The 17,832-nt window shown below is 40.9% G+C and overlaps 1 protein-coding gene across 5 annotated transcripts in view; it reads right to left on the bottom strand.

Annotated features, from left to right (window-relative positions):
* RAF1 (Raf-1 proto-oncogene, serine/threonine kinase) overlaps positions 1-17,832 on the bottom strand; it is a 75,215-nt gene that overhangs the window by 32,860 nt on the left and 24,523 nt on the right. Inside the window, exon 1 of one of the 5 annotated variants that reach the window (XM_023749640.1) lies at positions 1,507-1,524. The exons of the other annotated variants lie outside the window; for them this stretch is intronic. The gene's annotated coding sequence lies outside the window, so the exon portion shown is untranslated. Of the gene's footprint in view, positions 1-1,506; positions 1,525-17,832 lie in introns of those variants that run through there. 5 annotated transcript variants of the gene reach the window in all.

The following is a 17,832-nucleotide window of genomic DNA, read 5'->3' as shown; positions in this document are numbered from 1 at the left end:
TACCCTTTACTATATAGGATAGAGCCTGTGCATGGGTGGGGGCTGGCTGGTTTGCCCTGAAGGGTGTCCCGGATCAGGGTGGGGGTCCCGCTGCGGTGCCTGGCCAGCCTAGGTGAGGGGCTGATGGGTGTTTTCAGGCTGGTCACACCCCCTTCAGGGTGGGGGTCCCCACTGGGGTGCCTGGCCATCCTGGGTGAGGGGCTGATGGCTGTTTGCAGCTGGTCACACCCCCTTCAGGGTGGGGGTCCCCACTGGGATGCCTGGCCAGCCTGGATGAGGGGCTGGTGGTTGTTTTCAGGCTGGCCAAGCCCCCTTTAGGGTGGGGGGGGGGGTCCCCACTGGGGTGCCTGGCCAGTCTGGGTGAGGGCCTGAGGGCCATTTTCAGGCTGGCCAAGCCCCCGGCGACGGAAGGTCCCAGCCTCTCCTTTTTTTCTTTTTTTTTTTTTATTCTGGGATTTATTTACCTTCTATAATTGAAACTTTGTAGCCTTGAGAGGAAATCAGAGCCGGCCAGGGCGGGCAGGAGGGAAGCCTCCTGCTCACTCCAGCTCCGTGGCCACGGCTGGCTGAAAGCAGGTATCTGGGGTTTATTTACCTTCTATAATTGAAACTTTGTTGCTTTGAGTGGAGCTCAGAGCCATCCCCCAGCAGGCGGGAAGCTTGGCTTCCTCCATCATTGGGGCAACCAAGCCTCCTGCTTGCTCCAGCTCCGTGGCTGCCAGCCGCCATCTTGGTTGGGTTAATTTGCATATAGTTGCTCTGATTGGCTGGTGGGTGTAGCTTAAGGCATAGCAGAGGTATGGTCAATTTGCATGTTTGTCTTTTATTAGTGCAGACTAGAGGTCCTCCCTCCCTCCTTCTCCTCCCCCTCTCTCTCTTTCCCCCTCCCTCTCTGAAATTAATAGAAATATATTAAAAAGCAACAACAACAAACTATAGCCCTAGCCAGTTTGTCTCAGTGGATAGAGTGTCAGCCTGCAGACTGAAGGGTCCCGGGTTCGATTCTACTCAAGGGCACATGCCCAGGTTGCAGGCTCGATCCCCAGCAGGAGCCTTGCAGGAGGCAGCCAATCAATGATTCTCTCTCATCAGTGATGTTTCTATCTCTCCCTTTCCCTTCCTCTTTGAAATCAATAAAAATATATTTTAAAATAAAAATAAAATTTTAAAAGACATATATATCACCCTATAAGGGATTGCTATTCCTAATACACAAACTCCTGAAAAGTAATAAGAAAAAGATTTTTAAAAATGACACACACACACACAAAACGGAATCAAATTCAGACTAGAAACACAAAGAACATAAACATATGTGTGTATATATATTAGAAAGATGCGAAATTTTAAAATAAAGTACTACTTTTAATATCAGATTTATAAAATTTAAAAGACTGAAGACATCCATCACAAGCATTTGAGGAAAATTACCTGTCATTATACTGGTAATAGTATAAACCACAACAATCGAATAGTGTCTATTACTAAAGATTTAAATCCACCTACCATTTGACAATCTATCCTGGGGTGGCAGGAGGGGAGAGGACCTGAACACAGGACTGCAAAAACACACAGGGATAGTTACTGCAGCATTGTTTGCAATATCAATAAACTGGAAACTACTTCAGAGCCAAAACTGTGGAACTAAACTAGGAACAATTTAAAGCAAGACTGGTTTACAAAAACACTTCCCAGGAAAGGATGCTGCTTCAACACACTGGCTAAAGGTTTAATTTAAAGAATATTTAGCTAGATTTTTTGTCTGGAAAAAAACAGTATCTAAAGTTATAAAAAACCCTACTTTCATTTTGCCAGAGTAAACTTTTTAAAAAGAAAATTTGCTTTAAATAGTGATTATTTTATACTTTTATATTTAAGTAGCAAAACTATTGGATGTCACTGCTAAAATTGTAAATTACTTTTCATAATGTAAGAATGGGACCAATGTCATCTGTTACCAATACATTTAAAAATACTTTAAAGGACTACATGTGTTATGTAGTATCAAAAGTTAGTCAAACATTCTCTTTACATATACAAAACAGTAACTTTATTGCTGTTGAGTTTAGGCACCTGAAATCTGTATAATTTTTGTTAACCAGATAAATTTTGTCACCCCAAAATTCAATAAAAAAGGGGAAAAATAAGTAAAATCCAAAATAAATAACAACCCCCCGATAAAACAGTACCTTTATTATTGCAAAAGTTCCTTGACCTTAAATATTTGTTGAAACAGTCTGAGATTCTGTATTCTAAAATCTAAACATTTATCTTTCACCAGAAAACACATAGCACACTCATAGTTTTATTTATTGTGATAGCTACATTCCATAAATTACTTAGGAAGCTTACAATTTATTTAATATGAATTTTTCTAGCTTATTTTAGATTTCAGGTTCAACTGGTTCTAAGCTGCTTTCTTCTGCATTCCAGACCCCCTTCCCTCCTCACCCACCCACAGCATCAAAGAACACCTCAGAAATTAAAAGCCTAGATCCTAACTGCTTCCTCTATGTTGGCTACTATTCCATTAAAGAATTGACACAATGAGCCTACTCCCAAAACCAGTCTCTGGAAGACACTAGAGTAAGGATATTTTATGAAAGAAAATGGAGAGAACTCATTAACTGCTAGATATCTTTGCTTTCTGTAGTCACCCACTTTATACTTGTCAATCATAAGTTTCTCTAAATTTCTCTGAATCTATTATTTCTAGCCTACATTATTTCTGAGGGTGGTAGGTACCATAGGTTCACCAAAGTTTGCCTTTAATTGGCTTCATGCTTCATTCTCCCATCATGCTCCATTCTCTCATCCTAAAGATATGTTCACTTTAGTCACATAACTCAAGATTTTTATAGCCTAAACTCTTTTTCAAAGCTTTATCTTTCTATACAGATATCCGTTTTTGCCCTGGCTGATGTTGCTCAGTAGTTAGAGCATTGGCCTGTGCACTTAGGGTCATGGGTTCGATTCCCAGTCAAGAGCACATACTGGGTTGCAGGTTCCATCCCCGCATGTGGGAGGAAACCAATCAATGTGTCTCTCACATCAATGTTTCTCTCTGTCTTGCCCTCCCTCCCTCCCTCCCTTCTAAGCTCTATGGAAAAAATATCCTTGGGTGAGGATTAACACACACAAAATGTCCATTTTTATTATCACAGTTCACTTGTCATAATCACTCAACCTCATTTATCCTCTGCATGAATATTCCTTTGAAAGTTAGAGCTATATCCTAGTTTCTATATCTAAGTTAAAAGATGGTTTGTAACTTCTAAAGTACTACTGAGTTTAGGAGCAAGCAAAATAAATATAGTATAAAGACACACAGTCCTGAATAATGCAGCAAGGGACTCAACAGAGTCAAAGGCCAAGCCCCTCAATAATCTGATAGGCTCCATCTTGAGATCCATTTCAGCTGCCTTCTTTGAGCCCTTTTTGTTTATAACTAAAATAGCACCCAATATGGTTTCAAACAGAGAGATTAGATATGTTCTTTTTTTTTTCATCCTTACCCAAGGATATTTTTTCCATTAATCTTTTTTAGAGAGAGAGTGGAAGGCAGGGAGAAGGGGAGGGAGGAGGGGGGGGGGGAGAGAGAGAGAGAGAGAGGAACAGAGCGAGAGGAACAGAGAGAGAGAGAGGAACAGAGAGAGAGTGAGTGAGTGAGTCAGAGAGGAACATCGATGTGAGACACACACAACAACTGGTTGCCTCCTGCACACACCCCAACCTAGACCAGGATTGAACCTGCAACCCAGGTGTGTGCCCATAACCAGGAATCAACCCCGGGACCCTTCGATCCAAGGGTGACGCTTTAACCACTGAGCCAAACCAGCCAGGGCTAGGTATCTATAATAATAAAAGTATAAAATGCTAATTAGACTGGATGTCCTTCCAGATGACCTTCCAGACGAAGCTGGGACTATAAGGGAAGTGCGGGTCCCGGGTGCCAGAAGGAAGCCGGTGCTGGCAGCTGGGGGAAGAAAGGCCTACTCTTGCATGACTTTTGTGCATCGGGCCTCTAGTCTTCTTATAATACACTGCTTCTTCAGGGGAGAGACTGAAAATACTCAAGTCTCTATTTCAAACAGTGGGGTATGATGACCCATAACTGCTCAGGAAATCATTTTGGTGAGTCATGACCAGCTTTCTCTTAAAACTAGAGGCCTAGTTCATGCACCAATGGGGTCCCTCGGCCTGGCCTGAGGAATCGGGCCAAAACCAGCTCTCTGACATCCCCCAAGGGGTCCCGGATTGCGAGAGGGCACAGGCCAAGCCGAGACCCCACCAGTGTCAACCGGGGCCAGGGAGGGACTGCGGGAGGGCTCCAGGGTGTGTCTGGCCCATATTGCTCAGTCCCGATTGGCCGGTCCCCAGCAGCAAGCTAACCTATGGGTCAGAGCATCTGCCCCCTGGTAGTCAGTGCACATCACAGCGAGCGTTTGAGCAGCCTTAGCATATCATTAGCATATTACACTTTGAGTGGTTGAACAGCCAACAGGACGACTAGACACTTAGCATATTAGGCTTTTTTATATAGGATTAGGGCAGAATGTATCTCGCATAGGACAAGTACTATTTTGAAAAGTCTTTGTTTAGGTACACACACATTATAAAATGTTTTTCTTAGTGCGAATCACTATTAAATTTGAAAGTTACTGATGTTAATTCTGAGGCCTAGAATCCCAAGGAGAGTTGGCATCACCTTCTCCAAAGGCATTTATTTATCCACACAAAATACATTATTCCTGCACTTGAATAACCATTTTTATAGATCCATCTAGTCTTAAAGTATCTTTATTAGTCCTACCAATGAACTTTCTCCATATGTATGCTAATTCCGCTTTATGTTATATATTTTTAAAAAAGTCATTTCCCCTACTTCATGTAATTCTTCCAGTTTTGTGTATTTCATTGCTATCTGGACTAAAAAGAAACAAACTCAATATATTAAGTTTTCATTCTTTTCCTCAGGTACATTAGTTATTCTGTGACCTTATTTATTACTCAAATTTACTGTGAAGATATCTACTTTAATGAATACACCGACAGTAACCTGAGACCATTCTCCAATACAGATTAGGTCACACTGTTCACTAACTTAAACAATATGACATTTTAAGGCATGGAACTTACATACCCATGGGTTTTTTGTTTTTTTAAAAAATATATTTTTATTGATTTCAGAGAGGAAGGGAGAGGGAGAAAGAGATAGAAACATCAATGATGAGAGAGAATCATTGATCCACTGCCTCCTGCACACCCCACACTGGGGATCAAGCCTGCAACCCAGGCATATGCCCTTGACCGGAATCAAACCCGCGACCCTTCAGTCCGCATGCTGACGCTCTATCCACTGAGCCAAGCTGGCCCCCATGGTTTTTGTAATATATATATAGAATCTCATTTACTAAATTATTTTGCCCTATGTGGAGTTCTAATATTATCTGTCTCTCAATGTTAGACCTTCCTTTACTTTCTCATTTATCATTTCTTAAAATGATCGTTTTTGCTGCAGGGCCTTCTGTTTCCTGCCTGCTGAGAGGATTTTCTTTTCTGCTTTCAAATAAAACACCAAATGAGAGGGTGGTATTAACTCTATTTCACTGAACTTAAAGTAGATTCCCTCCCCAATTTAAATCCTCCAAAGTGCACACAACAAAGATTCAGCACTCATTTAGTCTAGCAATTTTTTTTAAAATATATTTTATTGATTTTTTACAGAGAGGAAGGGAGAGAGATAGTTAGAAACATCGATGAGAGAGAAACATCGATCAGCTGCCTCCTGCACGCCCCCCACTGGGGATGTGCCCGCAACCCAGGTACATGCCCTTGACCGGAATCGAACCTGGGACCCTTCAGTCCGCAGGCCGATGCTCCATCCACCGAGCCAAACCGGTTTCGGCATGTCTAGCAATTTTTTACCTTCTCTCTAGATGGCTTAAGAGATCCAGGCTCAGCCGGAACCGGTTTGGCTCAGTGGATAGAGCGTCGGCCTGCAGACTGAAAGGTCCCAGGTTGGATTCCGGTCAAGGGCATGTACCTGGGTTGCGAGCACATCCCGAGTGGGAGATGTGCAGGAGGCAGCTGATCGATGTTTCTTTCTCATCGATGTTTCTAACTCTCTATCTCTCTCCCTTCCTCTCTGTAAAAAATCAATAAAATATATTAAAAAAAAAAAAAAGAGAGAGAGAGATCCAGACTCTATACCGTACAAAATCCTGAAAATGTACAAAATGGTTTTCTGGAAGTCTTTCTTTGAGGGCAGCCCCTCAGTAAAATTCTGTAAGCCTCTATTGAGGCTTTGGATCCTCTGTGAGATTCTTCAGGTAAAGCATCTAAAATTCCCCATGATAAAGCTTCCCTTCTTTGTTTGCTATTCATAAGGAATTTATTACTCTCTTTTTCATATTTATATTATCTACATGTATATTAATAGCACTTCCCACCCTGTACTGTAATTTATTTATTTACATGCCTGCTTCCCCACCTATTGTAAGTTCTTTGAGGATGGAATACATACGTTCTTTGTTCTTCCAGAACTTGGCATGACACCTGACTCATAGGCATTATTCAGCCAAGACTTCAAAACCAATGGGATGGTAATTGTAGAATCCACAATATATTAACATTAATGTAAATTATTAAGTAAAATGGCTAATTTTAAGATGTAAAATTATATTTGAGATTTTTCTTGCTTCTTGAGGTAGACTTATAATGCTATAAACTTCCTTCTCAGGACTGCTTTCACTGTGTCCCATAGATTTGGGGTTGTTGTGTGTCATTTTCATTTAATTCCAGGTAATTTTTTTATTTCTTCTTTGATCTCCTTGGTAACCCATTCACTGTTTAATAACATGCTATTTAGCCTCCAGTTATTTTTTTTACTGTAGTTGATTTCTAGTTTCATGCCACTGCAATCCAAGATGCTTGGTATTTCAATCTTCTTAAATTTATTAAGACTTATTTTGTGTCCTAACATGTGATCTATCTTTGAGAATGTTCTGTGCACACTTGAGAAGATATATATTCTGCCACTTTGGGATGAAATGTTCTGTAAATATCAATTAAATCTATCTGATCTAGTGTGTTTCCTCATTGATTTTTTTGTCTGGAAGATCTATCCAGTGATGTTAGTGGGGTGTTAAAGTTCCCTACTATAATTATACTAGAGGCCCAGTGCACGGATTCGTGCACCGGTGCGGTCCCTCGGCCTGGCCTGCACCCTCTTGCAACCTGGAACCCCTCAGGGGATGTCAGATAGCCGGTTTCGACCCGATCCCCGCAGGCCCGATCCAGACAGGAGGGAGCCCAATCCTTTGCGTTGAGCATCTGTACTTTGGTGGTCAGTGCACGTCACAGTGACCAGTCGACCAGTCGTTCGGTTGCTTAGGCTTTTATACATATAGGCTAGGGGCCCAGTGCACGAATTCATGCACCTTGAAAGGAACTGTGGGCTGCGAGGCTGCAGTGGGCATAGGGGCGAATCTCGGCCCATCCTCCACGCCCCACCCAGTCCCTCCTGCCACAGCCCCCAGTCCCTCCCGTCTGCTGGCAGCCCCGCTCCCGCTGCAGCTCACACCTGCTGACGGTGCGGAGTGATTGGGGCCGGCACCAGCAGCGGGTGCGAGCAGCGACTGCTGCTCCGATCGCCCCTCAGGAGCAGAGGGAGGTGGAGAAGCCCTCAGGGGTGAAAAGGGGCCAGCAGCCGTCGCTCGCACCCGCTGACAGCGCTGAGCGATCGGGCTGGCACCAGCGCCAGCAGCGGGTGCAAGCGGTGGCTCCAGGTGCAAGCAGGGCTGGCACTGGCAGTGGGTGTGAGAGGCGGCTGCCGGCCCCGATCACCCTTCAGGAGCAGTGGGAGGTAGAGAAGCCCTGCGGGGTGATCGGGGCCAGCAGCCGTCACTCGCACCCACTGATGGTGCCAAGCAATTTGGGCTGGTGCTGGCAGCAGGTGCAAGCAGGGTCGGCGTCGGCAGCAAGTGCGAGCGCCAGGCAGGACTATGGCACACAGGAGCGAAGAATTTTCAATAACCACCAGAGACTTGCCCTGATGACAGCAACCAGCACCCCGCCTTGGTCTGGCACCCCCGTTCACCTGCTCCACCATCCCGTCGCGGCTGATGCCTGCCATGTTCCGCGCTCTGCCGCCGACGCCCACCATGTTCTGCGCGTTCCCTCTGGTGGTCAGCGCACATCATAGAGACTGGTTGTTCGGCCATTCAGTCTATTTGCATATTAGGGTTTTATATAGATATAGATATAGATATAGATATAGACTGCTGTCAATATCTCCCCTTAAAGTCCACCATGAGTTTTTTATATACTTAGGTGCTCCTATATTGGGTGCATGTATATTTACAAGAGTTATGACCTCTTGTTGGATTGCTCCCTTTGGTATTATGAAGTGACCTTCTTAGTCTCTTCTTGTGGCCTTTGTTTTGAAGTCTATTTTGTCAGATATGAGTATTGCTACCCCAGCTTTTCTTTTTCGTTTCCATTTGCATGGAATATTTTTTTCCATCCCTTCACTTTCAGTCTGTGTAAATCTTTTGTTCTGAGGTGGTTCTCTTGTAGGCAGCATGCATATGGGTCATGTTTTCTTATCCATTCAGCTACCCTATATATTTTGATTGGAGCATTTAATCCATTTACATTTAAGGTTATTAGTGATAGGCACTTATTTATTGTCATTTTTTTTCTTTATACCTATGTTCCTCCCTCCCTCACTCTTTCTTTTTCTTCTTAAAACAGTCCCTTTAACATTTCTTGCAATGCTGGCTCGGTGGTAATGAACTCCTTTAGCCTTTTTTGTCTGGGAAGCTCTTTATGTATTTCATCTTCAATTTTAAATGCTAGCCTTGCTAGATAGAGTACTCTTGGCTTCAAGTCCTTGCTTTTCATTACTTTCAATACTTCATTGCCAATCCCTTCTGGCTTGAAGTGTTTCTGTTGAAAAACCAGCTGACAGCCATGTGGGAACTCCCTTGTAACTAACTGTTTCTCTCTTATTGCCTTTAAGATTCTATCTTTGTCTTTAACCTTTGACATTTTAATTATGATGTGTCTTGGTGTGGGTCTCTTTGGATTCATCTTGATTGGGACTCTATGTGCTTCCTGAACTTGTATAACTTTTCCCTTCACCAGATTAGGGAAGTTTTCTGTCATTATTTCTTCAAACAGGTTTTCTATCCCTTGCTCACTTTCTTATCCTTCTGGTACCCTATGATGTAGATATTGTTACATTTCATATTGTGCCAAACTTCCCTTAAACTATCCTCGTCTTTGTTTTTTAAAATAGTTTTTCTTCTTGTTGCACTGATTGGGTATTTTTTCTTTGTTGGGGGGGGGGGGGAGGGGAGCCGTGCGGGGGGTATTTTTTCTACCTTGCCTTCCAAATGGCTGATTCTACCCTCTGCTTCATTCAGCCTACTTTTACTCCCATCCTGTGTATTTTTGATATCAGATATGGAATTCTTCCTGGTTTCTTATTCCTGGTTTCTATGTCCTTTTTCATGCTGATGTAGTTCCCACTAAGTTCCTTGGGCATCCTTATAAACATTGCTCTGAACTCTGTGTCTGATAAATAGCTTGCCTCCAATTCATTTAGCAGTTTTTCTGGAGATTCCTACTTTTCTTTCATTTTTGGGCTGTTTCTTTGTCTCCCAATTTTAGCTGTCTCTTTGTGTTTATTTCTATGTATTAGATCAGTGGTCGGCAAACTCATTAGTCAACAGAGCCAAATATCAACAGTACGACGATTGAAATTTCTTTTGAGAGCCAAATTTTTTAAACTTAAACTATATAGGTAGGTACATTGTTATTAACTTAATTAGGGTACTCCCAAGCTGGCCTTTGCTAAAAACGTGCTCAATCTGATTGAGGTACGTTTGCTGAGGTCAACCCCTTCCAACTCTCCCATCCACACTCGTCTTGTATACTTGTTTCGTCTATCTCCTTTCGCTCATCCTCTCTATATGTCCAAACCATCTCAACATACCTTTCTCAATCCTCGACACTACATCTTCTTTCACTCCACAACGTTCCCTAAAATTAACTTAATAAACTTTAAAGTTTTAAGTCAACTTCGCACTGTACATGCGCGCCCACACATGGTATTCTGTGGAAGAGCCACACTCAAGGGGCCAAAGAGCCGCATGTGGCTCGCGAGCCACAGTTTGCCGGCCACTGTATTAGATAGAAACTGCTATGACTCCCATTCTTTGTGGGGTGGCCTCATGTAGTAAGTGCCCTAAGTGACTCAGTGATGCAGTCTCTTTGATCTCCTGAGCTGGCTGCTCTAGGAATGTCCCTTGTGTGGGTTATTTGGGCTCTCCTGTTGTAATTGGGTCCTAAATGTTGTTGTCCCGTTCGTGGGTGGGATTCTCCCCTCAAGCTGGCTGACTGTGAGGCTCAGCCCCGACCAATCATGAGAACTGCTGTGCAGGTGCAGTCTCAAGATGGTTTCTGCCCTTCCTTGTTTTTTAAAAGTCTCCTCTTCAGCTAGTCTTCAGTTGGTAATTCAAGGTGAATGTTACCCAATTTAGTTTTTTTTAAATATATTTTTTATTGATTTCAGAGAGGGAGAGAGAAATAGAAACATCAATGATGCGAGAGAATCACTGATCGGCTGCCTCCTGCATGCCTCCTACTGGGGATCGAGCATGTGCCCTGACTGGGAATCAAACCATGACCTTCTGGTTCATAGGTTGACACTCAACCACTGAGCCACACCAAACAGGCTCCCAATTTAGTTTTATTTCCAGTTTGGTTCTGGGAGGAAGTGCAAAAAAGATCCACCTACTCTGCTGCCATCATGAAACCCTGTAATAGAAAATTATAACCACAAGCAAGCATCCATTAAAAAACACAAATATTTAAGAAAGACTGTTTGGCTATCTAAACAGTCAATAACAATACTGGTTTGCTCTCTATTTTAATACCTGCCAACTCACTATGCAACAAGATATATCCGCTAAATTTTTTTCTTCAAATTCTGTACCAACTAAGCAGCAACATTAATGATAATATTGAGGTTTTTTACATAAGAAGTTTGTTCTTTACATACAATATCTCATTTAATATTCCCAACTCTGTTCCCAAAGATTATTACTGTATTCTGATTTTGGCGATTAGGAAACTAAGGACCAAAAAGGTTAAATAAAATTATCCAAGATTACATAGTAAGATAGGGAACAATCAAGATTACTGAGAGAATATCTAAGGTCAAAAGCACTCACAAGTTTTACTAAGGTTTTATCAAACCATCTTTATTCTAAGGGGAGATAAGATCGGTGCATTTGTGAGACAAGCTGTTGCTCAGATGAGGTGCCAGATTTCAACGTTGTGGCTGCCTGCTTCCTGATAGTTGCTCTTTCCTTCCACTCTGGTAACTTTTTAAAAATTATACTTTTATTTAGAATATGATATAAGAATTAAGTTTGGGGAGAAAAATAAAGGAAAAATGTTACCTATAATCTTACTCATCCCTAACCTAATATTTTTTAAATATCATTTTCTAATATTAGAAGCACAATACATGCATATCAGTTCAAAACCTACCTCCAACTTTTATTAGCTGTGTGGCCTTTGCTTAATTGCTTGACTTCCATCACAAAAATATTCTCACTCGATCATTCATTCATGCAATAAACATTATCAAGTACCTACTATGCACCAGACACTGTTCTAGATGCTTCGGGTACCTCACTGAAATAGAGACAAAGATCCCTAATTTCAGGAGAAGCATATCTTCTAGTGGAGAGACACACAATAAAGTAAGATATATAATACAATAGTGTGTAATAAGTACTGAAGAAAGAGAGGCAGGTTGCAATTTATATAGTGAGGTCAGAGTAGGCCTCAGTAAGGAGGCAACAGTTGAGCCAAGACTTAGAAGTCAGGGAGTTCAACTTGCAGATATCTGGGAGAACAGCCAGTGAAAACCCTAGAGCAGGAGTGTCCTGTGTACAAGGAATACCAAAGAGATCATGGAGTTCAGTGAACTGAGAGTACAGTTGGGGGCAGGGGAGACAATGCAGATAACATACTGCACTGTAAGGACTTTGCCTTTTACTGAGTGAAACAAAAAAGCCATGGAAAGGTTTTGAGCAGAGCAGACGAGGATTCCTCCAGCTGCTTTTTGCAAATAAACCACATAGACAATAGATATAGAATTCCGGGTTGAAGAATTAAGTGTAAAAAAAGGGATAATACCTCACTGAGTTATGAAAGTTGTTCAAAAATGTTTGTAAGGCACTTAGCGCTGTGCCTAACACATAGAAAATGATCCTATATAATAAAGAGCTAATATGCTAATTAGACTGGATGGGGGGGGGGGTTTGACCTCCCGGAAGACCTACCGTGGGCGGGGCCGTGGGGCTGCGAGGGCCAAGCCCCTTGCACAAATCTCATGCATCAGGCCTCTGGTATTGTTATAACTTCTGAGCTACACAAGGATTCCCAGTATAGAAAATGAAACAGGGTAGAAATTCAGCCATGTACCCAATACACAGACACCATTAGCCTGGAGGAAAGGCTTTCTCCTAATTCACATGAAGTGGGCAGTCCTGCTAGCTGAGCCATGGATCTTTCTTTTCACTATTTGGCAATGGTGCTTTTGGGGTTAGTGTCACATTAATCCTTGTCCATATGTATGCACAATTGCATTCCCAATCCAAATCCTATGCTCCATTATTCGTCCTATATAATTTTAAATATTTGACAATTGTTTGCCTAATCATACTCTGTTGTGTTGGATGTAATTTATTATTACCTATGCTTACCTATTACCACATATTTTTGTATTTTTTCAAATTTTAAAATTTCTGAAATCACCTTATTTATCCTAACAGAGAACCTGAAATAAAAACAGGAATATAGACATTGTGCTTAACATCCTAGGCTTGGGATTACTGGGTTAAAAGGTTAAGAATTATGTACGAGTGCTGCTACTGTCATGTTTTTAATACTTTAAAACTGGACTTGGGTGAATTTTTGTTTTTAAAGTAAGCTTGTTTTCTAAAAGCTATTGGTTGCTATCTATTTTCTCTGATCTTTTTTGGGAGGTGGTGGAGGGGAGGTTTAACCCGGAAAGGGCAGGTTGTGCTACTACTTCATCTTCTTAGAAGACAGAGTTCTAAAAGTGTAGAAAAGGGTAAAGATACAGATTGATAAAGGCAACACCAGTGGGTGTAACTTTTATAAGAATTTCCTATCAGGTCAGCGTTTCATCAGCAGGGTAAATGAGATTATTTTGTGCACTTCATACTCCTTCAAAGATAAGTATAACTCAGCAGCCTAATTCCCAGGAGCTCTCTGAAATGCTTCTTTTTTTAAAAAAAATTTTATTTTTATTATTTTAATCCGGGAATCAAACCCATGACCTTTTGGTGTATAGGATGATGTTCCAGCCAACTGAGCCACACTGGCCAGGGCTTGAAATGCTTCTAAATAAGAAGGCCCAATACCTTTTATTCCTGGAAAAGGTCAAATAAAAGATCTCTAGACTGGTGTACAGTTTAGAGCATAGATTCCATTCTAAAAACTATGCTAAGTGCTCAAATGCGGAGACCAACAACCCGTTCCATAGCTAGGCAACCAGACTCAAAGAAACTGACACGAGTTCCCCTCCCTTAAAATGAAGCTCAAAAACAAGACTAAGCTAAGCACTCAAAGATTCCAATCAGCTGTTTAATCCTATCCTTTTAAAAATAAGCAGACTGCCCAGAATTACCAGACATTTTAGGAGAGCCTCTAAGATGGATGATAAAGATCAAAACACACAAGGGGAAAAAACAACCAGAAAAGAGCCCATCGAATGAATGCCTAGTACCTCAAATTTTATAATGGAGGACAAAAAGATTCTATATACTTCTAGAGAAAAAAATACAAAGGACCAGAAACCAGAAAGGCTTCAAATTTCTCAATACTGAAAGTTAAAATAGAGCAAAGCCTTCTAAATTCTGATGGAAAGTTACCTCAAACTTCGAATAATCAGCAAAACTATCAATGAAGGGTAGTAGGTAAGTAGTGTTTTCTGACATTCATAGTTACAGAAATTTTACCCTTCATGATTTCTTTCTCAAGGAATTTGTTACTTGAATAAGAGTAAATCAAGAAAGAGAAAGACTTGGGATAGAGAAACTAGGGCATTAACAAAAAAGAAGCGAATGAAATCCCCTAGAGAACAAAGAAGGAAAATCCTTGGATAACAAATGTGCATCAGGAACAAAAATCCCTAATGATGTGACTCTTTCTAGCAACCTCAACTACTACCAACAATACTCACCTACATAATGTCTTTTTCTTTTTGGGGAGGGAGAGATGGAGGGGACAAATGGGAGGGAGGGAATGAAGGGAGGGGACAGAAAGGAGGGAAGAAAACAGTTCACATTTAAGAAGTTTAACATGATCCTATACCCCCTCACTTTAAGTATACTATTCCTTGAAGAGAGGGGACCTATTCTGGATCTTGATATTCTAGGTCAAGCATGTCAAACTCAAAGGCTAACACGGGCCAAATAAACAAGATTTAAGTTTATGTGGGCTGCAAAAAAAACAAAAGCTTCAATTTTCATAGAAATGTAGGTTTATTTCGATAGAGACATGCTGAATACAAAGGGCTGAAATAAATGAGTAACTGTTAACATAAAATAATAGAACATTTTAATAAAAATTAATATTTTTTCTTGATTAACTTACCAGATACTGAATAACTGCACAAATTAATAAATGTAACGCAAATAAACCTATTTTTCTTGTTCTCCGAAAGTAAAATATTTCCTGTTGCGCACGCCAAACAAGTCAGTACAAGACTAATAACACGGCAAACGACTGCTAAAATATTCGCTGCTAGTATTAGTGGAGAGAAATGGTGCACTTGGGCATAAGGCACATAAGGGAAATGAATGCAACACGATTATAGTAATCAGCCATTAGTGAACTTGTAGTTCATTATTAATAATTATGTATAACAGGATATTGTAAGAATTAAGTTCTGAAATTTTTATTAAAACGTTTCTTATGTGCCATTATATTAGCTGGGCCTCGAGTTTGACATGCTTGTATTACTGGGATGGATATTATGTCTGACTGGGGATTGCTTCCCCTGCCTAATATAATACTGTAAAATAGAAAGCATATAAATCCGTCCTTGGGGGCCAGTATTCATTGGGCATGCTAAATGGGAACCACTGAAACTGCCCCAGACCACACAGGTGGTTAACGTAAAGCAATACAGAATACCTGGTGGGCAAAAAAAGAGTATCACTTTAATGACATGCCAGAAGCTGGAGTGCTGGTATCAGTGAATTGGCTGTAAATAGCCCTGTGTGGCCTGTAAAAAAGGTAGATGGCTCATGGAGACTAACAGTAGACAATTGAGGCTTAAATAAAGTTACACTGCCCATAGCCTCAGCAGTTCTGCACATGGTCTCAACTATACAGAAATTACTAGGTGTACCAGTTAATAATGCAGATTTTCTTCAATAGATGGAGTTACACATATGTTGTTATATATATGCAATTTGATATGTATGCTATTTTGTTGTATTGACAGCAAGCTTCAAAACTTCATATGTCAAATTTGCTGAAGGTGTTAAAATCATAGATATTTTTACGCTTAAAAATGTTGAATTTTGTGCCTAAAAACAGCATTTGCGGGAAGTTTTAATCATTGCTTTATTTTGAAGAAAAAGTTACCTTATACTTCGGGAAGCTTATGGCGAACATGCTCCATCTCAAGATACTTGTAAACACTGGTTTAAACGCTTTAAAAGTGATGCTTTCGATGTGAAAGACAAAGAACGTCCAGGTCAACCGAAAAAGTTTGAAGACCAACAATTACAAGCATTATTGGATGAAGATGCGTGTCAAACTCAAAAACAACTTGCAGAAAGATTAAACGTTGCTCAGCAAATAATTTCCGATCGTTTACAAACAATGGGAAAGATTTTATTTTATTTTTTAAAATATATTTTATTGATTTTTTTTACAGAGAGGAAGGGAGAGGGATAGAGAGTTAGAAACAACGGTGAGAGAGAAACATCCATCAGCTGCCTCCTGCACCCCCCCTATTGGGGATGTGCCCACAACCAAGGTACATGCCCTTGACCGAAATCGAACCTGGGACCCTACAGTCCGCAGACTGACGCTCTATCCACTGAGCCAAACCGGCCAGGGCAATGGGAAAGATTTTAAAGGAAGGAAAATGGGTGCCACATCAACTGAACGAAAAACAAATGGAAAACCGAAAAGTCATCAGTAAAATGTTGCTTCAACGGCATGAAAGAAAGTCTTTTTTGCATCAAATTGTGACTGGCGATGAAAAGTGGATTTATTTTGAGAATCCCAAATGCACAAAATCATGGGTTGATCCAGGTCAACCATCAACATCGACTGCAAGGCCAAATTGCTTTGGAAAGAAGACAATGCTCTGTGTTTGGTGGGATCAGGAAGGTGTGGTGTATTATGAGCTTTTAAAACAGGTGAAACCGTTAATACTGATCGCTACTGACAACAAATAATCAATTTGAACCACGTTTTGATCGTGAAACGACCAGAATGTTCCAGGAGACACGGCAAAGTAATTTTGCTTCATGATAACGCACCATCACACACTTCAAAACCAGTTAAAGACATGTTACAAGATCTTGCCTGGGAAGTATTAACCCATCCGCCGTATTCACCAGACCTTGCTCCTTCATATTACCACTTGTTCTGATCGATGGCACACGCACTTTCTGAGCAGCACTTCAAAACGTACGAAGAAGTGGAAAATTGGGTCTCTGAATGGTTTGCCTCAAAACAAGAAAAGTTCTATTGAGACGCTATCCACAAATTACCTGAAAGATGGGGGAAATGTGTAGCTAGCGGTGGACATTACTTTGAATAAAGCACTTTTGATGTTTCTCTTGAAATTATCTTGTTTTACTTGATTACAAAATCTGCCATTATTAACCGGTACACCTAGTACATCAAGCTAAAGGAGGCAGGTACTCAATGACTGACCTTGCAAATACTTCTCCAGAGAAGAGCCAACCGCAATTTGCCTTCACATGGAAAGAATCACAATTTATTTTTGCTATGTTACTTGAACTCCCTGGTTTATTGTTATAATTTGGTCAGAAAGGATTTGGACTTGATGCAGGTCTCCAGTATAATAATACATTATATTGATGACATTATGACAATATCGGAAACTAAAGAGCAGGCTAAGACTGATATGAATGCAATGGTACTGCACATGACCAACCAGGGCTAGTTAATAAATCTAGCAAAGATCTGAGGGCCTGCCCAAACAGTGAAATTCTCAGGAATAACCTAAGCAGGAGCCACCAGGGATATTCCACAATAGACTAAAAGTAAACTACTACTGCTACCCACCCCTAGGCCCAAACCAGAAGACCAGCGTTTGATTGGTTCATTTGGATTTTAGAGAATGCATGTATCACATTTGGGAGTACTGTGAGCTCCCATCTATAAGACTACCCAAAAGAATGGCAAGAAATATTCAAAGTGATGAATACCAAGAACCTACAACCAAGATTACTTTATCCAGCAAAGCTATCATTCAGAATTGAAGGTCAGATAAAGAGCTTCACAGATAAGGAAAAGCTAAAGGAGTTCATCACCACTGAACCAGTATTATACGAAATGCTGAAAGGTAGCCTTTAAGAAGAGGAAGAAGAAAAAGGTAAAGATACAAATTGTGAACAACAAACATGCATCTATCAACAAGTGAATCTAAGAATCAAGTGAATAAATAATCTGATGTACAGAATGAACTGGTGATTATAATGAATCAGGGACATAGAAAGGGAATGGACT

This window comes from Myotis lucifugus, unplaced genomic scaffold, assembly GCF_000147115.1.
Source record: "Myotis lucifugus unplaced genomic scaffold, Myoluc2.0 scaffold_8, whole genome shotgun sequence".
Classification (NCBI taxonomy): domain Eukaryota; kingdom Metazoa; phylum Chordata; class Mammalia; order Chiroptera; family Vespertilionidae; genus Myotis; species Myotis lucifugus.
Note: the sequence above shows the minus strand (reverse complement) of the source record. Positions and strands in the feature narration are given on the sequence as shown.